The sequence below is a fragment of the Hypanus sabinus genome, chromosome 25 (assembly GCF_030144855.1).
Source record: "Hypanus sabinus isolate sHypSab1 chromosome 25, sHypSab1.hap1, whole genome shotgun sequence".
Classification (NCBI taxonomy): domain Eukaryota; kingdom Metazoa; phylum Chordata; class Chondrichthyes; order Myliobatiformes; family Dasyatidae; genus Hypanus; species Hypanus sabinus.
This window is the reverse complement of record NC_082730.1, coordinates 10,920,388-10,945,619: the sequence shown is the minus strand read 5'-3', so window position 1 is coordinate 10,945,619 and position 25,232 is coordinate 10,920,388. Positions and strand designations below refer to the sequence as shown.

Below are 25,232 nucleotides of genomic sequence, written 5' to 3'. Positions count from 1 at the left end.
AGACAGAAGACACAAAAACCTGAAAGCACGTACCACCAGGCTCAAGGACAGCTTCTATCCCACTGTTGTAAGACTACTGAATGGCCATTATGCAATAGGATGAACTCTTGACCTCAAAATCTACCTTATTATAGCCTCACATCGTACTGTCTGCCTGCACTGTACTTTAACGGTAGCTGTAACCCTTTATTCAGTTTTTTTTTCCTCGATGCACTGATCTGATGAAATAGTAGGCACAGATGACATGCAAAGCAGATCTTCACTGGTCTCAGTCATGAGACTATAATAAACTAATTTACAAATTTAATTTGCCCATTTATCACTCAAGCCAAGTTTCATCGTGATCTCCCCTAATGTCTGCATGGAGTTTGCAGTTCACTCTATGATGCACACCTCCCCCCCCCCCCCCCCGTCCTAAAGTGCTGATTGGTAGGAAAACAGGTCTTTGTAGAGACATAGAACACTACAGCACAGAAACAGGCCCTTTGGCCCATCTAGTCTGTGTCCAAACCATTTAAGGTGCCTAGTCTCATTGACCTGCACCCATGCCCCTCCCATCCATGTACCTAGCCAAATTTCCCTTTAAACGTTGAGATCAATCCCACATTCACCATTTGCACCGGCAGCTCGTGATTCTCTGAGTGGAAAAAGCTCCCATTAAATATGTTACCTTTCACCCTTTACCTCTTGTAGCCCCACCCAACCTCAGTGGAAAAGGCCTGCTTGCATTTACCCTATCTACACTCCTCATAATTTTGTATGTCTCTATCAAATCCCCCCTCAGTCTTTTACATTCTGGAGAATAAAGTCCTAACCAGTTCAACCTTTCCCTAAGCTCAAGTCGGAAGCATCCTTCTAAATTTTCTGTGCACTCTTTCAATCTTATTTACATCGTTCTTGTAGGTAGGTGACCAAAACTACATACATTGTAGATTGCCTCCAGAGAGTAGGTAAGTGGTAGAATATTGAGGGCAGGGGGAGAGGTTTTGATGAGAGTTACAGGGATTTGTGTAAGGGAGTGGCTAGTGGTGACTGCAGACCAAGTGTTCTGAAGGCTCTGTCTCCTATCTATTACAGTTAAAAATGAATCCCACAGTTTAGTTTCTGCCATTTGCCAACTACAGATCTCACAAGCCTTTTGTGTGATTCTGACAACACTGGCTGATGTACGAATATGTCATTCAGTCTTCAGCAAGTGTCAGTTTTACACTGAAAAAATGAAATGAAGTTTTATTTCCCCTTGACAACCATTTTACGAAGGCAACCTTTTGCTTGGAAAATCTGTACCATAGAAATTGGATCTTGCTTTTCTCAACCGATTTCATTGGGTATGAATGTTGGAACTACAATTTTCTTTTATTGAGATACAGCGTGAAATCGACCCTTCCGTCCTTCGAACCGCGCCACCCGGTAAACCCCTGGCCGTCTTTCTCTCCCCCTTCAAGTTCTGCTGTGCTTTTTAAACTCACCTGTTTCTCTCCTCTTCCAAAGAAAGCATGCTGCACCTTTTCTTAAACTCGAACTTCGACAGGTAGGCAGCCGTCTGGGGTTAATTTTAAAATTTACCTATCACCGCTGTTACGTTTTGTAATTTCACAACATAAAACTAATTGAAAGAAAAGCGTAGAGCTGAGGATAACGTGCTCTCTAGTTTTGTTTTACGTTAGAGAGGTGCACATTTATGACGTAGTGGTGTAATGACGTATGCAATTCAAAACATATAACCCATTGTTTATTGAGATACAGTGCAGAACAGGCCCTTCCAGTCCTTTGAGCCTCACCACCCAACAATCTCCAATTTAACCCTGGCCTAATCATGGGACAATTTAACAATGACCAATTGACCTGTCAACCAGTACGACTTTGGACTGTGGGAGGAAACCGGAGCACCCAGAGGAAATCCATGCGGTCACAAGGAGAACATACAAACTTCTTACAGACAGCGGCAGGAATTACACCCGGGTCACTGTTACTGTAAATGTGGAGAAACAGCAGGGACCAATACAGATTGGCACCAGGGGCAGTGCAGGATTTGCCAGTCAGCGTTGAACTCAATGTAGGGACTCCACTCTGGATTTCTCCCCGGAGTTTACTCCCAAAGCCTTTCCCCATGAGTGGGTGTAGCTGCAAGGCAGCAGAGTTTTGAGGTCAGAGTTTTCCTTCTCCTCAATGAGCTGCCAACCTTGACTGATGAGTCCCATCTGCCGAAACAGCTGGTTTTAAGGTACCTGTAGCCCGCCTTTGTCCCCTCTCCCGACAGTAGAAACGGTTCCACCGGGCTTAGTAGCTAAGCCACAGGAGCTGGACTTAGTTGTCAGAGGCTGTTTGAGGTGCACACTATTGGGAGCATTTAATAGGTAGTTGGACCCTGCCCCCACTAATACCCCCAGCTATGACAACCATAAAGAATCATCTATTTTGCTGGGTTTTTTTAAAAAAATATGATCAGTTTCTTCTGCTAATGTAGTAATGGGTAAAACAGAGTGCATGGCGTGGGCAGGAGCAGAAGGTATACATATGGCAAACAGAGAGAATCATGGAGTCCGGGGACCAAGAACTGCTCTGGAGGACATGTCCTGGAACAGGTTACATCGATCAATAAGCACGTTATCTCGAGACTGGAGGCTGGTAGTAGTATGGATGATTTAAGTTGTCCATGAATACATAACGCTGATGAGAGATAAAGGGAACATCCGATTCTTTATGAGCGAGATCCCTATCTAAGATTAAAGAGGGAGCGTCTTACTGGGAGCTTACTGTTTCGATGCTGATCTTGGCCCAGATCACCAAACTCTTGAATAAACAATCTTGGTCTCAGTGGTTGATCAGATCTTCTTCAGCTGGAAGTCATAAAAAGCCTGCCGCCACTTGCAGGCTCCTCTCAAAAATCACCGCCCTCCCGGACTGGAATTACACCAGTGGTCCCTCCTCACCACCACAGGATCTAAATCCTGGAGCCCACCATCCTCAGGGTGGAAAATCTTGCCCCTCAAGTTCCCTTTAAATCTCCCCCCCCCCCACCCTTCATCCTCTAGCTTCAGACTCCCTACCTTGGGAAAGCTGAGTATGACAGTGTATGTTCAGAGTAAGGAATCCTTTATAGAGCAAACATCCAATTCCAAAAAAAATTACAGCAGCTTCTGTCATCAGCGGCAGAAAAACTTAATGCATAGAGAAACCCTCATACACATTAGCGTGCATAAAGTCAATCTCTTAGTTTTACCTGTGTGGGCATTAGGCTTGACTGACAGGTGAATCATCCAATCCCCTCCACTCTGGCTGCCAGTGGGCATGTTCAGACTTGACCCCGCCATCTAAACCAATAGACTTGCAATGGTTACTTGGATGTTAAATAAAACAGAGCAAAGTAAAATCATTTCACATCAAACAATTGCCAAAAGAAAGATTTGGTTTCATCCCTCCTTTCATGTACTTTCCCTGGAACAATTCCAACTTCCTGAGAGGCCCATCATCATACCTTTGGGACAGAAAACTGGTTTGACACTGGGTTTTGTGTATTATTATCAACTCAACACACTGCTAAAATAATCTGAATAAAAATAGTCACGTACATTCCTGCTTTTCATGTGCACACAGGAAAGCATCTACAAAGCCGTGAATCAAATAAATATGACACACCTCTTTTGTGGCATAATTTCAGCTATGCAATATAATCAGCAACCCTTGAGCATTCCTACATCAGTCCTCCTTCAATATACTCTTGTAAATGTTATGCTATTTTTCCCTTAGCCAATCCCTTTGTGACGTTGAGCCTGCACACGCTATGGGCTGGAAAGAAACCCTCTCTGTGCAGCCCAACCATCCTGTAGTACTGTAGAGAAATAAATAGAATTTCCAATGCTGGGATCTGAAACGACCTCAAATGCTGGAAGAACTCAGTGAGTCAGGCAGCATCTGCCAAAACCTATCAATACATGGTCTTGTTTTGAACATCGATTTCTGTAACTTCTGGTAATGCCTTCTCTCTTCTCCCTTCTCTCTTTTTCAGTTCTCGATTCTGGATCCCCTCTTCCCCCTTCTCTTCTCACCTACCCATCACGTCCTTCTGGTGCCCCACCTGTTCTCCCTTCTCCCATCAGCCACAGTCCTCTCCTATCAGATTCCTCCTTCTTCAGCCCTTTACCCTTTCCACCTATCACCTCCCAGCTTCTTACTTCATTCTCCTGACCTTACCCACACACCTTCCCACTCACCTGGTCTCACCTATCACCTGCCAGCTTGCACCCTTTCCCCTCCCCCCACCTTCAAGAGCTCAAGAGGTGAGAGAATAGGACCAATCAAGTGTGAGTGGAAAAATGAATATGGAACCAGAGGAGATAGCAGAGATAATTAATGAATACTTTGCTTCAGTATTCACTACAGAAAAGGATCTTGGCAATAGTAGGGATGACTTACAGCCGATTGAAAAGCTTGAGCATATAGACTTAAGAAAGAGGATGTGCTGGAGCTTTTGGAAAGCATCAAGTTGAATAAGTCTCTGGGACCGGGTGAGGTGTACCCCAGGCTACTGTGAGAGGTGAGGGAGGAGATTGTTGAGCCTCTGGTGATGAACTTTGCATCATCAATGGGGATGGGAGAGGTTCTGGATGATTGGATGGTTGCAGATGTTGTTCCCTTATTCAAGAAAGGGAGTAGAGATAGCCCAGGAAATTATAGATGAGTGAGTCTTACTTCAGTGGTTGGTAAGTTGCTTGAGAAGATCCTGAGAGGCAGGATTTATGAACATTTGGAGAGGCATAATATGATTAGGAATAGTCAGCATAGCTTTGTCAAAGGCAAGTCGTGCCTTACAAACCTGATTGAATTTTTTGAGGTTGTGACTAAACACATTGATGAAGGTAGAGCAGTAGATGTAGTGTATGTGGATTTCAGCAAGGCATTTGATAAGGTACCCCATGCAAGGCTTACTGAGAAGGTAGGGAGGCATGGGATCCAAGGGGACCTTGCTTTGTGGATCCAGAATTGGTTTTCACACAGAAGGCAAAGAGTGGTTGTAGACGGGTCATATTCTGCTTGGAGGTCAGTGACCAGTGGTGTGCCTCAGGGATCTGTTCTGTCAAACCGTTCATATCTATGTACCCGTCTAAATGTGTTTCAAATGTTCTAATTGTCTAAATGTACGTAAGTGCTGTTATCCGTCTGATACAAATGATCAGGAAAGAACAAACAAAATGGAGAAAACAGTCCCTTACTTAAGATTTCCTGCCTCTGAAGTTATTTTGATTTTCAAAAATAAAGCGTGTCTTATGAGGGTTTTAAAGGGCTGTAAAGAAAGCTTTTGGCACATAGCCCTTCATAAATCAAAGTATTGAGTACAGGAGATGGAATGTTATGTTGAAGTTGTAGAAGACTTTGGTGAGGCCTCCTTTGGAATGTTGTGTCCAGTTTGGTCAAATATCTACAGGAAAGCATACAGAGAAATTTACAAGGATGTTGCCAGGTCTGGAGGACCCGAGTTATATGGAAGGATTGAATAGACTAGGACTTTATTCCTTCGAGCGTAGAAGATTGAAAGGAGATTTGATAGCGGTATATAGTGGGATGACAAGTCTATTGGGACCAAGGACTTGTGGAAACTGTGTGGTGGTTTCTTTCGAACTTACAGTCTTTTAACATCTTTGGACTATTTTTACAGTGTCCATGGTCTTTTTTATCAATTATGCTATTGTTTGCACTGTTGTAACTATGTGGTTTTGTGTAGGTCTTGTAGCTTTAGTTTGTTGGGTGGTAGAGTTGGTCTCCTGACTTGGTGTGTCTGGGTAGTCTGGTGAATTTGGAGCTCCTTTCCGGGGAACGCTCTAAAATGGTAGCGCGATATAAATACGCAGCAGCCTCTCCAGACTCTTGGATTTGGGGATTGCCAAACGTTATGTGGATTTTCTGGTGTAGTCTGTTTTGTCGGGTGCCTTTGTGATATCATTCTGGAGGAACGTTGTTCATTTTTTAACTGCATTGCAGTTGTGGCTTCTAAATGACAATAAACCGAAATTCAGTTCAATTCAAATTTATGAGGCGTATAGATAGGGTAAACACAAGCAGGCTTTTTCCACTGAGGTTGAGTGAGATTACAACTAGAGGTGATGGGTGAAAGGTGAAAGGTTTAAGGAGAACATGAGGGGAAACATAAAAATGCCTGCCTAGTCCCTTTTTCACTCCACAGGTCCTCCCCAACTTACCAGCTCCTGACTTGCGTCCCCCCCCCCCCCCCGTACATGCGAGCGAGCACGTGCGAGACTGGTGCGGTGAATCTGCGGGCCTTGCGGGTATCTTCTGCTGTCTGGGAACTCCATTTCCAAATAATTTTCCATTCTGCAGATTATTCGGGTTGCAAACAGGTCACAGGATCAGAAACCTGTCGTAACCAGAGGAGGAAGCACTTTGCTAGAGACCGTTCTGTTTCTCCTTTTTATCAGGCATTTCTCCAGCTCCCTGTTGATGGATGGTGTGTCTTCTAAAGCTGCCGTTGTCTCTGGGAGAAACTAGAATGTTATGAATGCTAGAAATCTGAAATAAGAGCTGCAAACACTGGAAATGTTCCAACATCTGTGCAGAGAGAAGTGAGAAAGACGTTCTCAGTCTGTGTGACTCAGTCACAGCACGTGGGTGTCAGAGGCAAAGTCAGTGTTTGCAGCTCACTGATTCCGAACTGAGGGCATGGTCGAAATGTAACTATGTTGGTGAGTCTGGAGTGAGATGTTGTCCAGACCAGGCGTGTGTGGTAGAGTGTTCCCTCAATGCAGGGAGCTGGATGCAGTCCATGGTCACTGAGATGTGCTTTCATCTCCAACCAAAATCAAAGCAAAAAGAAGCTACAATTACAGGAGATCTGAAATGAGAGACAAAAGACCTATAAATTTCCAGGTGGTCAGACAGCGTCCGTGGAAGGAAAAGCAGAGTTAACATTTTGTCTCGGAGACACGGATTGGACAAAGGAAATAAGTTAGCGTATTGGGTAGAACAATGCTTTACGGTACTGGGCGACCGGGATTCAATTCCTTCAATTCCTGTAAGGAGCTTGAAAGTCTCCCTGCAACTGCAGGGGTTTCCTCCGGGTGCCCTGGTTTCCTCCCACAGTCTAAGCATGTACTGGTTGGTAGGTTGTTAGTAGTCCTGGAATTAGGCTAGGATTAAATTAGAAGATTGCTGGGTAGCGCAGCTCGAAGAGCTGGAGAGGCCTATTCCACACAGTAGCTCAATCAATCAATAAGTAGATAAATAGAGGTCTGGAAGGGTTTGGTAAAGATTAGCGTTATTTGTCACATGCGCATTGAAACAGACGGTGAAATGGGCCGTTTGCGTCAAATCAAATCTGTGAGGATGTGCTGGGAGGCAGCCCACAAGTGTGACCAGGCTTCCAGCACCAACACAGCAGGCCCACAACGAACTAATCCTTACCCTACCATCTTCTGGAATGTGGGAGGAAAGCGGAGCACCCAGGGTTATGGGGCGAAGGTACACACTCCTCGCAGACAGTGTCAGGGATCGAACTCTGGTCACACATCTGGCACTGCAGGACGATTACGTTTACCGGTACTTGCTGATTGATTTGTCAAAGTCTACAGCAGTGTGGACCATCAACGGCAGGAATGATATCTGATTCTTTCTGGCTGGTGAGATCAAGACGAGACTTGAATCAGTGTGGCCTCTCAATTCAATGCCTCTCAGATTAGGACAAAAGGATCTGAATTTGCGTAATTACGGAAACTTACAGCAATTCTTCCCTGAATTGTACAAAATAGAGCCATTGAGTCACGGAGCAGGCAAAGAGGCTGAAACGCACTTTCCACACCCAGTTACACCAGTCCAACATTAATTCCATTTTAACCTCATCACCGCTCCCCGGAATCTGAAACCCACCGTCACACAAAGGGCAAAGTAATCAGATACCAGCCCACACGTTTTTGGTGTGAGGTCACTGGGGGCCAGCATGCACTGAGGGTTGGAATTAGACCCGGGTCGCTGGGGCAACAAGGTGGCGGCCATGCTATCTGTGTGATGCACCATCAATAACTCGCTCTGAGACGTAAGGCGAGATATCGGCTTTTATTGACTGGAAGAAGGAACAGCAGTGAGTGACCACCATACTACATCCTGGAGACTGAGAGGCCGGGCTCAGGCCTTGGTTGCCTTTATACAAGGGTCTGTGGGAGGAGCCACAGGAGCAGTCAGCAGGGGGCGTGTCCAGACAGGTATATGTCGTTCACCACATTGTGCCCCTGCGCTGCCACATTACCAGCTTTCCCTCAACAGTGGGAACTCTGGGACAGGCTCAGCTCAACAGCTCCAGGGCTCAGGCCTAGCTGCCAGCGCTGCCAGTGTGGAGCAAAGATCAATGTCAAAGCCAAGTCTATTGTCATCTGCACAAGTACAAAAAGAAACTTACTTAACAGCAGCATCTCAGGCACAGAATACCATATAAACAGCTTTCACAGGAAGAGCATTTATTAAACATTGATTATAGATATGTATTCTTTTGCTAGAAAGAACACAATTAGAACAAAGAAAAAAGTCCATTGTAATGCGAGGTGCCCTGCGTGCTGCTGCTGACTGAGGGAGTGACTTGGGTTATGCGGGTTAGGCAGCACGGTGCCGTAGCCACTAGTGTAATGCTATTGCAGCACCAGCGACAAAGGTTCAGTTCCCACCGCTGTCTGTAAAAAGTTCAAGCATTCTTCCAGTGACCATGTCACTTTCTTCCCACAACCCAGAGGCGTGCAGGTTAGTAGGAAAATCAGTCACGTGGGTGTAAACTGGGCAGCGTGTGCTCATGGGGTCGGAAGGGCCTGTTAACCGTGCTGTGTCTCTAAAATTAAAAAAATTCAAAACAAAATTTTTAAAAAACAAATAGTTGAAGGGAAGTAGCTGTACTTGAAGCTGGTGGTGTTGGGCTTCAGGGTTCTGTACTTGCTGCCCGATGGTGGCTGTGAGAAGATGTCTTGGTGGGGATCTTTGATAGATGTCGCTTCTTCATTTGTAATTGGTATTGCGGGGTGGAGGTACATCGGTAACAAAGGACCTCCTTCCCTCCACTAGCCTGCGGCTCAGCCTTGGGCAAGGTGTAGCACCTGCTTAGCCCCCATCTCCCTCCACCCGGATCAGGGTCACGTGAAGCCATGGGAGCAGGTGGTGGATGGTCGTATGAGCAGCTGGTGCAGATCACAAGTCCTGGTTATGTGACCACTGACGCCAGACAGACAATCTCTGAAGAGTATTGATAATGGCTAGGGTCACCCATCTTGTAAAGACACTGCCCAGAAGAAGGTAATGGCTAACAACTTCTGTAGAAAAATTTGTCAAGAACAATCATGGTCAGGAGACCATGGTCACCCACATCATATAACACGGCATATAATGATGATGTCATATGACAACACATAATGATGGTGTCATCCAAAATGGCACATAACAATGATGTCATACGACGCAGCACATAATGATGGTGTCATACAAAACAGCACATGATGATGACAGCTTTATTATTGTCACATGTACCAAAATACAGTGAAGAGTTTTCTTGCACACTGTTCATACAGATCAAATCACTACACAGTGCTTTGCGATAGATGGAACGTACAGTTGGCCCTCCTTATCTGCGGGGTATTGGTTCTGAAACCCCCCGCGGATAACAAAAAACATGGATGCTCAAGTCCGCTCAGTGCGGTGATCTTTAGGATCCAGCAGAACCTCGGACTTTATTTAACATGTTCAGTGCAGTGGACATTAGGACCCGCTGTAGCTCTGAATCCGCGGTGTTTCTGTTCACGAAAATAATCACGATTGAAAATAAGGTGGAAGTAATAAAGGAATCAGAAAGAGGTGAAATGCCATCGGTCATTGGAAAAGCATTAGGCTACAGTCAATCAACGATCAGAATAATTTTAGTGGAGCATGTGAAAGGCCCTGCCCCAATGGAAGTTGCAACTATTACTAAGCAATGCAGTGGTTTAATTATTGAAATACGTATGTTTCTTAAGTGTTTTAAATGCATCGAAAGGTAAAATATGTACTATATACTAAGAAAAACATTTGATTAACTGACGCTAAATAATACCGGATGTACCTGTTCTGATTTCAAATCCGACTTAAAGACGGACACAGGAATGGAACTCATTCATAACCCGGGGACTGCTTGTACTTTTAAATCATTTCTAGATTACTTATAATGCCTAATACTATGTAAATAGTTGTTATACTGTATTGTTTTGGGAATAATGACAAGAAAATATAGTCTGTACATGCTCAAACAACGAGTACTGGAGAGAGAACTTCCGGGTTTTCCCGATCCGCGGTTGGTTGAATCCACACCTGCGGAATCTGCAGATCAGGAGGGCTGACTGTACTTACTCAAACAGCATGGGTTTCACTGTTCCCTCTAAGCTGCACGGGTGCACAGCAGCGCAGTAACTGAAATGCTCCCCTGCACATAGCCTTTGTTGCTGCGCATCTTGAATTTTCTTTCATATGAAGTTTTCAGGCCATGTAAAAATTTCCTGTTCGGAGCAATGGTAGGTCCACGCAGCTGTAAAAAAAAAATTTAGAGGGAACATTGGTGGGCTTCATCCAAATTCTTGCCACGTATCCAAGGTGTGTGAAATGAAAGATTGCTGTAATTTGCCCCTATTTTGCACTCGAAGAAGTTGGGATGGGAAGGAGAATAATATGAGGCTGATGTAGGGTCCATGTAAAAGGGTGCTTGATTGGCAGGGATTCTAAGAGCCAGAAGGATTGAATGTGTTACATTTGAGTACGTGAAGATCCCTTCTTCAAGCAGAACTGTGGCCTTTCCAGCCTCACTGAGAAGCATTTCAGCTCACACCCAGATAGGCTTTTCGAAGGAACAGGAAAAAACAGGAACAGCGAGTGCCTGGTGGCTCTTGATGAAAGAGTGATTCTTCTCAGCGGCAGGTTCTGGGGACAAAGAAACAAAACATCTGGCCTCGTGGGGAAGGGGAGTAGGAATGGAAGGCTGACGCAGGTCAATGTGTGAACATCCCCATCTGCAGACCTCCCAGAAGTGATGCTTCCAGAGACAGTCGAGCAAAACAAAACAAACGTGCTCTTTCTCTAAAGACAAAAAAGCAAGTCTGCAGTTCATGATTTGGAATGAGGAGTACAAAGGATTGAAAAGTTAGCTTATTTGATGCAATTCACTCTTCGCCAAAACATACACTCAGTGGCCACTTCATAAGGTACGTCCTGTGTTCCTGCACGCGCAAATTGCTGTTCCAGACCGGAGATCGGAACATCGAGACAGAGGCCTCTGCTCTTGGGTGATGGTTCTTGTTCGAGAGAGAGAGGGAGTTTGTTGATTCTTGAGAAAGGGGAACTGAAAGAGTGAGCTGTTAGCCTCCCCTCTCACTGTGGCAGGAGTGATACTCCCTCATTAGTGAGAGAGAGGGCCTATTGAGACGTCGAAGTGTGTGGATGAACAGTAGTTTATGATGGACTATGGATCATGGACTTTGAGGGCTTGCAATTGGTTGGTGGAGGGAGCTGATGTTTTCTGCTGGAACTAGTTGGGGGGGAGTGTTGATACTTTGCTGCTTTGTGTGGGAGGAGAGAGGGGTTTTGGGTTTCTGTCTTTCATTGTTTTTTTCTCTCTCTGTTTCATGGATGTCTGTGAAGAATAAGGAGTTCAGGTTGTATGCGGTACACATTCCTGACATTTAATTGAACCATGATGCAACCAGTCAGGATACTTTCAATAGTACATCTCCAAAAATTTATTAGAGGGTTCAATATTGCATTGAACCTCCTTACGATTCAAAGAAAATAATACACCTTTTGGCAGATACGCCAGGGAGTGTTGAATCTGTGGAATTCATTGCCACAGGCGACTGGGGAGGCAAATTCACTGGGTATATTTAACGCACAGGTTGATAGATTCTTGATTTGTCAGGGCATGAAGGGATACGGGGAGAAGGCAGGAGACTGGGGCTGAGAGGGAAAATGGATTAGCCATGATGAAATGGTGGTACAGATACAATGGGCCAAATGGCCTAATTCTGTTCCTATGCCTTACGTTCTTGTAACAGAGGCTGAGAATGCTTTTTGGGATCAGTTGCAAAATGATCCCCAAAAGAGGATTATCTACATAAGTTGGATTGGACTTTGAAGAACTTGCACTGGGACAAAAAGATTTCTTCTTAAGTTCTGGATTTCCAGCATCTGCAGATTCTCGCCTCCTATCAGAATCCTTTATCTTAAGCTCTCTTACCTTTTACACCTATTGCCACTCAGCTTCTCACTTCAGCAACCCTCTCCCACCCACCTACCTTCCCTCCCATCCGGCCTCATCTATCACCTGCCAGCTTTGTACATGTTCCCCCTCTCCCCACCTTCTAATTCTGGTAACCTCCACGCCCCCCCCCCACGTCCTTTCCAATCCTGAAGAAGGGTCTCGGCCCAAAACGTGGACTACTTATTCATTTCCTTTGATGCTGCCATCCCTGCTGAGTTCCTACAATGTCTTCTGTTTGCTGCTCTGGATTTCGATCATCCGCAGTATCTCCTTGTTTAAGATTTCTTGTCTTTGGAGAAGGGTGCACCATCTCCCGCAGTTGCCTTTACATTAAATAACAAGTGCTTTCTGTGGGTTTTTCATAAATCAAATTACAAGTTTATTTCTAAGCTTCTCACAGCCTGCTTGGCTGCTTCCATCCTGACGAGTCCCCCAAACGTGTAAATCCTTGGTGCCAATGTTTCCTCTGATTTATTTTCTACAGCTGCGCGGACTAACCGCCGCTCTGAGCAGGAAATGTTTACGCTGTCTAAAAACTGCACGGCACTTCAAATTGTTTTTTTTTGGGATATGCATGCTATGAATATTCAGAATGAAAAACTCAAAATCACATACTTTTGATTTTATTTATTGAAAGGTATAGAGAAATGCAGTACAATAAAGAAAATCATGTTTCATAAACTTTTTCTAACTGCGTGCCAACAAAGGCTACGTGTGCGGGGGCATTGCAGCGACTGTGTGGCCACGCCCCTGCACAGCTTAGCAGGAACAGAACTTGGTGCTGACACTAAGATTGCAGAATGGTGTGCATATCTTACTCTGACCTTGTTTGGACGAAGCCGCATTCGTTCTTCCTAGGCAAAGCTTGAAGCTGAACTTCTCACCCCCACAAATGCCTGAAGTTGGTGCTTTGAGGCTAGACAGGAGACAACTCACAACCCTGCAGTCCAGGGAAGATAGTTTGCTGAGTCTAAACCGGTAAATTGGTGGAGGCTTTAAAGATGAGCCTAATGTGTCACATATACATTTGAAACATCAAAACATACAATGAAATTAATAGTTTATGTCAGCAGCCAACACAGTCTAAGGATGTGCTTGGGCAGCCCAGGAGGGTCTCTGTGTTTCCAGTGCCAATGTTGCACGTCCAGGACTTACTAACCCGTATGCCTACACAAAGTACACTGCAGATGCTGTCGTCAAATCAAGACGTACAAGCAAGCTGGATGAACTCAGCAGGTTGGGCAGCATCCATTGACGGCTCATTTCAACGGACGCTGCCCGACCTGCTGAGTTCATCCAGCTTGTTTGTACGTCTTAACCCGTATGTCTGTTACTAGGTGTAAATGGAAGTTATTGTTTCTGTAGATCAGAACAGAGACAAGAATGTTGGGAGAGATTAAAACAAGATGTAGACTTTAGGTTGGAGCCTTATAAGTCACAAACTGCAAATGAGATTTAAGGCAAAGTAATTAAGTCAGACAACAAGTTGATGGTTTGTGAAAGTGACCAAATACAAAGTGGCCTTGAATATGTTAAATGTTACTGATTTAGTTCTGGAGCTGCAACCTTCACAGTCCAGTTCAATGTTTATTGCTCAACCTCGGGAAAGTCGTGGTGAGCCAACTACACTTAGCCACGTCATTAGGTACGCACACCTCCTCGTTCCTGCAGATATCTAATCAGCTAATTGTGAGGCGGCAACTCATTGCATACAAGCACACAGACATGGTCAAGAGGTTTAGTTGTTGTTCAGGCCAAACATCAGAACGAGGAAGAAGTGTGATCAAAGTGACTTTGACCGTGAAATGATTGTTAGAGCCAGACAGGGTGGCTTGAGTATCTCAGAAACTGGTGACTTCCTAGGATTTTCATGCACAACGGCCTCCTAGAGCAAGGATTCCCAGCCCTTTTGATGCCATGGACCTCTGCCATTAACCGAGGGGTCCAGTGAGTGACCAGTCTGTGAGTGCGTTCTGTGAGTGAAAATGCCTTGTTAATGAGAGAGATCTGAGGAGAATGGTCAGTCTGGTTCAAGCTGACAGGAAGGTGACAGTAACTCAAATAATCATGGACTACAACAGTGGTGCGCAGAAGAACATCTCTAAATGCACAGCACATCGAGACTTGAAGTGCCTGGGCTACAACTGCAGAAGACCACTAATATATACACTCCCGTGGAGTTTATTTGCTCCCAGAGTGCTGTTGGGGAGGGAGCTCTGGAATTTAGACCTACAGGCACAATCCAAATAGTCTTTGACAATCTCGAGAGCACTGGAGCAGAGCGATGCTATCTTGAGGTAAGATTCAACTTGAAACCCTAAACCCTAAACCAGTTCTATTTAACCAGGGCCGCACCATACCCCGGTGGATAACCTAATACTTCACAGCACCAGTGATCAAGATCAGGATTCAATTGCTACCACTGTTTGTAAGGAGTCTGTACATTATCCTTGTGACTGTGTGGGTTTCATCCAGGTGATCCGGTTTCCTCCCACGTTCCAAAGACTTACAGCTTAGGGTTAGTAAGTTGTGGGCATGCCATGTTGATACTGGTAGCATGATGACACTTGCAAGCACATCCGTGGACTGCATTGGTCATTAATGCGAATGATGTATTTTGCTATATGTCTCAAGGTACTTGTGACAAATAAAACTAATCTTTCTTTCGTCCTATACTGGAACAACCAGAACTAAATGCAGTACTCTAGATGCAGCCTAACCAGTGTTTTATAAACTTGTGGCATAACTTCCTGAATTAAAAAGGCAAGTGTGTCATCTGCCTCAGTTACCATCGTATCAACCTGTGCGGCCACTTTCAAGTCCACAAGTTCCCTCTGTAATTAAAACACAGTGAAGGGTCCGGCCATTAGCTGTGTCATCTCCCTCTCGCTCTCCCGAAGTGCAACACCTCACACCTGGCTGAATTATAACGTTTTTTTTAAATAGTGAGAGATGGGGAAGAAAACAAAAAGTGTTAGCCATCTGGGAAACCTTTAGTTTTTCAGTTAGTAGCAACGTTCCCTCTAAGCTGTGCAGGTGCGCGGCCACACGGTAACCAAAATGCTCCCGCGCACATGGCCTTTGTTGCTGCACAGCTAGAAATGAACACAGCAAGAAAAAGTTAATGAAGTGTGAAAGATTTTCTTTGTTGTACTATATTTCATTATACCCTTCAATTAATAAAATAAAATGAGTATGATTTTTCAGTTTTGATTCTAAATATTCATAGTATGAATATTATTTTAAAAAACGTTGAAAGTGCCGTGCAGCTTTCAGGCCATGTCAAAATTTCCTGCTCAGATCAGTGGCTGGTCTGCGCAGCTGTAAAAAAAAATTAGAGGGGACGTTAGTTAGTAGGGAAGACAAGAGGGATGAGGTGACACATTGATGGCAGTCAGAAGGGTGTGGAGTGAAATAATATTGAGGGTGAAATAATTTGCCTTGGTGGTCACATGGTAAATCTCCCTGAATACATCCAATCACGACTGGTTATACTAGTTTATATTGTCCAATGAAACCCAATTTCTGCATCAAGCTCTTCAACTGAGGTCACATTAACACTAGGGTTTCACAGAATATAGAAAATTGCAACACAGTACAGGCCCTTGACCTTTAAAATCTACTCCCAGATTAATCTAACCCTTCCCTTCAACACAGTCTTGTATTTTCTTTCATCCATGTACCTACCTAAGAGCTTCCTAAATGTCCCTAATTGAATGGAGAAGCAAATTGTGCAGAAGATGCGGAGAGTCTGCAGAGAGATGTAGATAAGTTAAGTGAGTGGGCAAGGTCTGGCAGATGGAGTACAATGTTAGTAACTGCGAGTTTATCCACTTTGGAAGGAAAAATGGATGAGCAGATTATTATTTAAGTGGTAAACAAAATTGCAGCTTGCTGCTGTGCAGAGGGACTTGGGAGTGGTTGTGCATGAATCACAGAAGGTAGGTTTGCAGGTGCAGCAGGCTATCAAGAGGGGGATTGAATTTAAGAGCAGGGAGGTTATGCTGCAACTGTACAGGGTACTGGTGAGGCTGCATCTGGAGTACTGCGTGCAGTTCTGGTCTCCTGACTTGAGGAAGGATATACTGGCTTTGGAGGAGGTGCAGAGGAGGCTCACCAGGTTAATTCCAGAGATGAGGGGATTAGACTATGAGGAGAGATTGAGTCAGCTGGGATTGTGCTCACTGGAATTCAGAAGAATGAGAAGAGATCTTACAGAAATATATAAAATTATGAAAGGGATAGATAAGATAGAGACAGGAAGTTGTTTCCACTGGAAGGTGAGACTAGAACTTGGGGACATAGCCTCAAGATTCAGGCGAGTAGATTTAGGATGGAGATGAAGAGGAACTACTTTTCCCAAAGCGTGGAGAGTCTGTGGAATCTGATGCAGTGGAGGCTACCTCAATAAATTTATTTAAGACAAGGTTGGATAGATTTTTGCATAATAAGGGAATTAAGGGCCATGATCTTATTGAATGGTGGAGTAGGCTCGATGGGCCACGTGGCTTGCTCCTGCTCCTGTTTGTTATCTCCCACACTCACCACTTCCTGTGTTTTAAAAAAAAATCTACCTCTGACATCCCCCCCCCCCCATACCTTCCTCCAATTACCTTAACAGTATACCCACTCGTATTAGCTATTTCTGCACGAGGAATAATTCTCTGGTTGTCCATTCTATTTGTGCCTCTAATCATCTGATACACCTCCATCAAGTCACCCCTCATCCTCCTTCATTCCAAAGAAAAAAGCCATAGCTCACTTGACCTGTCCTCATAAGACATGTTCTTTAATCCAGGCAGCATCCTGGTAAATCTCCTCTGCACCCCCTCTAAATCATCAATGTCCTTCCCATAATGAGGCAACCAGAACTGAACACAATACTCCCAAGTGTGGTCTGAGCAGACTTTCAGAGAGCTGCAATGTTACCTCGTGGCTCTTGAACTCTGTCACCCCCAATGAAGGCCTGCGTACCATACGCCTTCTTAACCACTTCATCAACTTCAATTGGAGATTGTACAGCTAATTTATTGTGGTGTTTATTTTGTGAGTTTAAACAGATGAGAGATCAGAAAGTAGTGTTGTAAATCTTCCCTATGTCATGGACTGGTGGTGGGTCCGTGGAATGTAACAAAATGCTGTGACGAGGGGAGTATAAAGACAGCAGCAACATCACAGGGCAGATCAAATTCTCGTCTTCAGCAGTTCACACTGTGGTGTAAACCTAAATATGGTTTAGATCCAGCAAAAGACGGCCTCCCCTGCACTGATCTGTCTACACTTCCCACTGCCTCGGGAAAACATAATCAAGGGCCAAGTGTACCACATGAGTGCCCTCTGGAGTGCTTTTGGTTTTAAGCTGTGCAATAGAACACAATGTCAATCGTTGTCCACGAGTGAAAAAATGGCAAGGGATTGCACATTTTATTCCTGTAAATAATTCTTAAAATTATGAATAAAGTTTATTTTGATTTAAAAAAAAAAGTCAAGGTCCACTCCCTCCCCAATCATTCTCTCTTCTTCCCCCCCCCCCTTCAATGGTTCCATTTAATATCAGAGAATGTATACAGTACACGGCCTGAAATTCTTACTCTTCACAGACAAGCACAAAACAGAGTGGAAAAAGCCCAAAGAATGAATGACAGAAAAATGTTAAAACCCCAAAGCCCCCTCCCCTTCCCTGCAGCAGAAGTATTAACCCACCCACTTTCTCCAGCAAAAGCATCACCCCCCCACCACCCACCATGCAAGCAATAGCAAAGCCCCCAAAGACCACGATCTAGAGTCCATCAAGAACTACTGTCCATCTCGACACTTTGACATCACAAACAGGCCCTCTTTCACTAGCGGGGGAGAGAGAGAGATCGCTCCTGCTACAGTGAGAGGGGAGGCCAGTTTCGATGTTACGATCCGGAGGGTTGTTTATTCGAGCTCCCCGTCTCGAGAACCATCAGGCTCTCCCTCACTATCGAGAGAGAGAGAAGGTAGAGGCCTCCGACAGCTGCGCCCGCTGTCTTGATGTTTCAACCTCACCCGACACTTGGTGACATTGGCAAGGAATCGTGTTGGCCACAGGGCCGTGCCCCAAAGATACACATCTCCCAAGCCTCTCCTGGAGATCCCAAAATGCAGGTCACTCAGTCAGTTCCACGAGCGAAAGCCCATTGCCATAGGGTAGAAGGTACAAACACCTGGGAACATTTATCGGCAGGCTCAGGGACAGCTTCGGTTTCCTGAAAGGACATCTTCTAATCTCTGTCTCATTCATCAGGGCCCTTGCATTGATTTGACTACTTGCGCTTTCTCTCGGGCAGTATCTCTATAATCTGCATTCTGATATTTTTTTCCCTTGTTGTGCTCCCGCAAAGTACTTACATTTGGAATAATCTGTCTGGATGACACACAAGCAAAACCTTTTCACTGTGTCTTGGTACATGTGACAGTCATAAACCAGTTGTGTTTGACTATTGCTGGAGCAGACTTCAAGGCAATTCAATGCAGCATAGCAGAATCAAGGTGACCAGACTGGGCTTGAGAGCAAGGGAAGACCCAATTTTTGACCAATTTAAGTGCTTGTTCGAACCTAGGTGGGGGTGGGGGACAGTGCTTGGGAGCGTGTCGAAGCGGAAGGGCCCTGGTCTGCGACTGAGGAAAGACCAAGGTTCAGTAGATTTAAGCACCAGGCCATATTGAAAAAGTCAGGGTGTTGGGGCTGGAGGAGATGGACGGACCAGTTCAGGCCATTCCTCCACAGGGTTTTCTTGTCTCTGTGCTGAACAAAGGCTGTGACCTGCAACTAACGGCTCCTGAATCAGCTGTGACTGGCCTTGAGGCTGTGGACTCACTTTCACGAGCTTCAGTTCTGAATGTTATTTGCTTATCTTTACTGTTCGCACGATATGTATTTTTTTCCTGCACATTGGGTGTTTGGCGGGCTTTTTTTTAATGGGTTCTATTAGGTTTCTCTGTTTCGTGGCTGCCTGTAAGATAGAGAATCTCAAGGTTGTATAGAGCATACATTGATAATAAATGCACTTTGAACTTAGAACTTTGGTCATTTCCAATGAGCCAAAAGCCCCTTGATCCCAAACACTGTTTGTAATAGCTCTTGGTTAACACAAAATAGATACGATTTAATTCCTTTTTGATAAGAGACCCTTCAGCCCATCCGGTCCATACTAGTCCTTAACAGTGCAATCCCATCATTCCCATTTCCTCTCTACGTATTTCTGTGTCTGCACCTTGTTCTCTTTCACTTGTCCATCAACTCCCCTCTATGGCCTCTTGTCTCTACTTCGAAGTTCAAAGTAAATTTATTATCAAAGTACATATAGGTCACCATATACAACAACCCTGAGATTAATTTTCTTATGGGCATACTCCATAAATCCATAATAGAATAATAACCACAATAGAATTGATGAAAGACCGCACCAACTGGGCATTCAACCAGTGTGCAAAAGTGAACAAATGGTGCAGATAGAAAAGGAAAAAAATAATAATAATAAATAAGCAAAAAATATCAAGAACATGAGATGAAGAGACCTTGAAAGTGTGTTCATAAGTTTTGGGAACAATTCAGTGATGAGGCAAGTGAAGTTATCCCTTTTGCTTCAAGAGCCTGATGGTTGAGGGGTAATAACGGTTCCTGAGCCTGGTGGTGTGAATCCTGAGGCTCTTGTATCTCCTTCTTGACAGCAGCAGTGAGAAAAGAGCCTGTTCTGGGTAGTGGGGAGTCCCTGATGATGGATGCTCTTTTCCTGCGACAATGTTCCATGTAGAGGCTTTACCCATATTGGCCTGGGACATATCTGCTACTTTTTGTAGGATTTTTCATTCAGGGGCATTGGTTCCCTAGCAGGCAATCCATAGCATGCAGCCAGTCAATATACTCCCCCACCATAGATGTTTGCCAAACTTTTAGATGTCATGTTGAACCTTTGCAGTCAATGCCCTGACATGTGCCCAAGATGGTGCTGGTGAACCACAGTGACGTTCTGTGGGCTCCGTACAATACTTCTCACTTCATCAGTGAAGCAAGCAATATAATCAAAGGTCCAGCCAACTCGGACATCGTTCTTCGCCTTTCTTCCATTGGGCAGAAGTTAAAAAGACTGGGAGCACATACCACCAGGCTCGAGGACAGCTTTACCCCACCGCCATCAGACTCTTCAAAGGATCTCTTGTGAGATAAGGTGGACTCCTGGCTTCGCAATCTACCTGATTATCAGGCACTTTACCGTTCACCTGCACCTTGGCAGGTTTATTCTGCATTGTTATTGTTTTGCCTTTTTGTAATTCAATGCACTGTGTAGTTATTTGATCTGCGCACGCAGTAGGCAAGACGAGCCTTTCACAGTATTTTGGTGACCGGCTGTTTGTCATATCCAATGATGACAGAGAAATTCTACATGGGAGAGTTTTTAAAGTGGAAAAGTCATTGCACTGGGTCAGTTCCACTCTCTCGACCTCGGAAGCCCGGGTCCAGTGGTATGAGCAGCTGTCACAAGCTGGAGTCTTCCTCGGTTGCAGTGGATGTCCGAGACTGCTTCTGTGTCTTTTCACACCATTGCAGAATCTCCTTTCTGGCTGTTGGATCTCACAGTAGATCTCACCTGCTCAGTCCGTCAGAGCTAGAACAGGGTTCTGAGCTGACCAGGGTATGAGACCCACCGGCAACCTTCATCTGCTTTAGCCCGTCTCTTGAAGCAGGGCACCAGGATATGGCTGCACATATCTTGGTATATATGACAATAACACACCAGTACCAACACCCCTTTTATACTTTTGCCAACTGCTCTCACTAAGGGCTTATTAACCTTCCAGCATGTCTTTGGGTGGAAACTGGAGAAGCCAAGGGAAACCCATGGTCATGGAGATAACACGAAAGCTTCTCACACACCCGCACAGACTCCGGATCGAACCGGAGACACTGGAGCTGAAAATCAATAATATATTGGAGCAGAATTAAGGCCATTCAGCCCATCAAGTCATTCCATCATGGCTGATTTATTTTCCCACTCAACCCCATTCTCCTACCTTCTCGCACTAACCTTACTAATCAAGAACCTTCACTTTAAATATACCCAGTGATCTGACCGGCACAGCCATCTCTATGACAACGAATTCCACAGATTCACCACTGTCTGGCTAAAGAAATACTTCCTCACTTATGTTCTAAAGAAACAACCTTCTATTAAAAGGCTGTACCCAATGCTCTCTCTAAGGTGTGCTCAAAAGAATTCAAACTTCACACAAAAGGGTTGTCACCCTCCGTGTTGGCATGTTAAGTATACTTCACGATCATACACAATCATATTAGTTTTTCCAGTTTCTGATGCAGACGGTGTTGACAATATGAAGTTTGAGATGATTTGTCTGCAGGTTTTAGAACTGGTTTATTTATACTGACTTTATTGAAGAAATTATTGAGTGAGCACACGTTGTCGTCACTGGCAAAAAATTGCACAGCACAAGATTTTTGCGCAGCCTGTTCCTCACAGGTTAGAGGGAATATTGGCTGTGCCATCTGGTCCTAGACTCTCCCACTTTAGGAAACATCCTCTTCATGCCCACTCTATGCAGACTGTTCAATATACGATAGGTTTCAATGAGATCCTCCTCTCAATGTTCTAAACTCCAGTGAGTACTACCCATTGCAATGAAAGGAGGCTAGCGTTCCTCGATCGCTCCGTTAACCTTAGGTTAATTGATTACTCACATTACTATAGATCAACCAAGGAGTCACTTAAGGCAAACAGGTACTAGTAGTGTTTATTGACAGTAGGTTGACGTCGGGATTTACGAAGGGTTGATAGCAGGTTGATAAAGCCAGCTCTCTGGTTAATATGGGGCGGGAGCAGAGTTATTAGCATTTAAAATAACCTAGCTTAGGGCAAGCAAGTCCGTTCCTGTTTCGTGTGGTGGGTGGTTCCAGTCCTGAACGCACCACGCAGCAGTCACCTCCACACTCCCGGAGCCGGAATAGCAGGCTAGCAGTAAAAGGGCTTAAAAGTCGCTGTCCCATGAATGCCAGGAGCCACTTCTGCCACAGCCCGTGGACGGACGGAGGAAGAGCGGAGGGATTCGCGGCTCAGGGAAACAAGGTGGGGGATGGCAGGTAAGTCTTAGCTGAATGAGTGCTCCTTGCTGCTGCCTCGTGACGAGCCCTGTGCAAAGGCTGAAAAGGCGTGGTGTGCTCCTTTCACACCTGAGAAGGCAGCTGCTTTGAAAGCCAAACAACCCCACGATCGCTAACAGTACCTGTGATTGAAATCAGGCGGCTGCGATGAGGTCAGCTTTCTTACGGAGGTAACTTCAACTGCTGCAGTAAGATCCAACTACTGCAGGGTGAGGGTGCTACCATCCAGGCCATGCTCTCTTCTCACTGCTGTCTTCAGGCAGGATATACAGGAGCCTTGGGTCCCACACCAGCAGGCTCAGGAACAGTTATTACCCTTCACCAATCAGGCTCCTGAACCAGCGTGGATAACTTCCCTTGCCTCAGCTCGGCTCCAAACTAATTCCACAACCTACAGACTCATGTTTACAGTTATATTTAATTTCTTATTCATCTATTGTGTTTGCACAGTTTGACTTCCTTTGCAGATTGGTAGCTTTGTCAGTCTTTGTGAGCAGTTTTTCATTGATTCTATTGTATTTCTTTGTTCTACTGTGAATGCCAGCAAGAAAATGAATCACTGAGTATTAATTGTGGCAGATTATGTACTTTGATAATAAATTCACTTTGAGCTTTGAACTGCTTCTCAGCAACAGTTTTCTGAGCTGTAATAGGGTCCCTGCTTTCCTGGCTGAGCCACTTCTATTTCTAAATCTGCAAGCAATGCTTTTACTTGTTTAGCTGGAAAATGTACTTGTCTTAACAAAGACGTTACTTCCGATGTGTTTGTGTTCCCTCTGTGACGTTTGTGCCACACACTGAGATTGAGGAAACTGCTGAATCGTTAACCCCAACAGTTTCTCGGGCAGCCTTCTGGAAATTGCCCTCTCTGCTTGAATGTTTCTACTTACTTAAAGAAAAGCATCAGATGCTTTCACCCTGGCAGCTTTTTTGTGTCGAGCTCCTGTCTTTGTCCCGCGGTTTATTGCTCTTTTCATCAGTCCGGTTTTGATTAAGATTAAAGATTAACTTTATTTGTCACAAATAGACAATGAAATGTATCGTGTGTGTCAACGACCAACGCAGTCACAGAAAGTGCTGGGGGCAGCTTGCGAGTGTCACCATGCTTCCGGTGCCCACGTCTCACTAACCCTTACCTGTACGTCTTTGGAATGTCGGAGGGACCCGGAGCGCCCGGAGGAAACCCACCCAGTCACGGGGAGAACGTACAAAATCTTTACAGGCAGCGGCGGGAGTTGAACCCTGACCGCCAGCGCTTCTCTGGCCATTCTGCAACCAGGCCAAACTTGGCAAGGAATACTGCTTCTGCTGTGACAAAGGTCAACCACGGTATATGGCACAGGAGGCTTTTCACCACATCCCTTGCCCTTTCAGGCTTCCCATGCAGTTTTAGCCCCAGGCACCTCTGTCCACAATTCAACTCGCCCTCTACGCTCCATCCAAACTCAGCTTCCCATTGGAATATCCACCCCTTCCCCAGTCAGCCACGTCTTGTGAGGAACCTAAAGGAGTATAGTTGGGATGAAGCCATGGCAAAGGAAGAAGCAGATTTGCATTGAAAGAGTGCCAGGAACGTCCCAAGGTACAGTGGAATTCCACACTGCCTGTGAACAGTTTGTACATTCGTTCTCCCCATGACCACGTGGGTTCCCTCCCACAGTCCAACACATTAATTAGTCATTGTAAATTGTCCTGTGATTAGGCTAGAATTAAATCGGGGGGTTGTCGGCAGCGTGGCTCAAAGGATGGGAGGACTTACAGCATTATCTCAATGGAAAAAAGCCATTAAATCACAGAAGAATCTCAGCCCGAAATGTCGACTGTTTAGTCCTCCCGCACAGAAGCTGCCTGGTCTGCTGAGTTCCAGTGTGTAAAAGACAAACTGGGCAAATACAAAAAAAAACAAATAATATGTAAATATACATATAAATATAAATGTGTGTGTGTGTGTGCAGATAGATATAGATATATATAATAAATAGATAGATAAAAACAAAAAAAACTGAGAACATGAGTTGTAGAGCCCTTGAAAGGAAGCCCGAGGTTGTGAATCAGTTCAGTGTTGAGGTGAGTGAAGTTATCCACGCTGGTTCAGGAGCCTGAAGATTGAATGGTTTGTTCTTTCATAGTTCCCTGGTATAATAAGATGGACCCTTGACCTCACAATCTACCTGGTAGTGATCTTGCATTTTACTGTCTACCTGCACCGCTCTTTACACTTTATTCTGCACTGTTACTGTTTTACCTTGTTCTACCCCAGTGCACTGTGTAATGATTTGATCTGAATGTACAGTTTGCAAGACAAGCTTTTCACTAACAAATGGCAATAATAAACCAATACCATTTTTCAAATAAGGTTATTACGAAGCAGCTTGAATGCTAGTACTTTCGGAAATTTCAATGGAGCCAAGTGGTTTCAAATTCCTTCCTAAGGCGACTGTTTGACTCTCGAGTGTAGCCTTTTTGTGGAAGTGACAGAGTTGGTGATAACACCTTCATGTGGTACAGGACGGTAGCATGGTGGTTATTGTAATGCTATTTCAACACCAGCGACCAGGGTTCAATTCCTACCGCTGTCTGTAAGAAGATTGGATGTTCTCCTCGTGACCATGTGGGTTTCCTCTGGGTGCTCTGGTTCTCTCCCACATTCCAAAGATGTACAGATTAGTAGGTTAGTGGGGGTAATTGGGCAGGAAGGGCCTGATACTGTCCTGTATCTCTAAATAAAATAAATAAATTCTTACTGTGGTGAAAGTACACACAATTTCTTCCTCCATAGGCAGTGGTGCTAATGATCTGACTTGGACAATGAAGTTTACTCAGACAAGT

At 44.8% G+C, this 25,232-nt stretch overlaps 1 protein-coding gene across 3 annotated transcripts in view; it reads left to right on the top strand.

Annotated features, from left to right (window-relative positions):
* LOC132381003 (prickle-like protein 1) overlaps positions 1-25,232 on the top strand; it is a 108,618-nt gene that overhangs the window by 57,847 nt on the left and 25,539 nt on the right. Inside the window, exon 1 of one of the 3 annotated variants that reach the window (XM_059950070.1) lies at positions 22,071-22,382. The exons of the other annotated variants lie outside the window; for them this stretch is intronic. The gene's annotated coding sequence lies outside the window, so the exon portion shown is untranslated. Of the gene's footprint in view, positions 1-22,070; positions 22,383-25,232 lie in introns of those variants that run through there. 3 annotated transcript variants of the gene reach the window in all.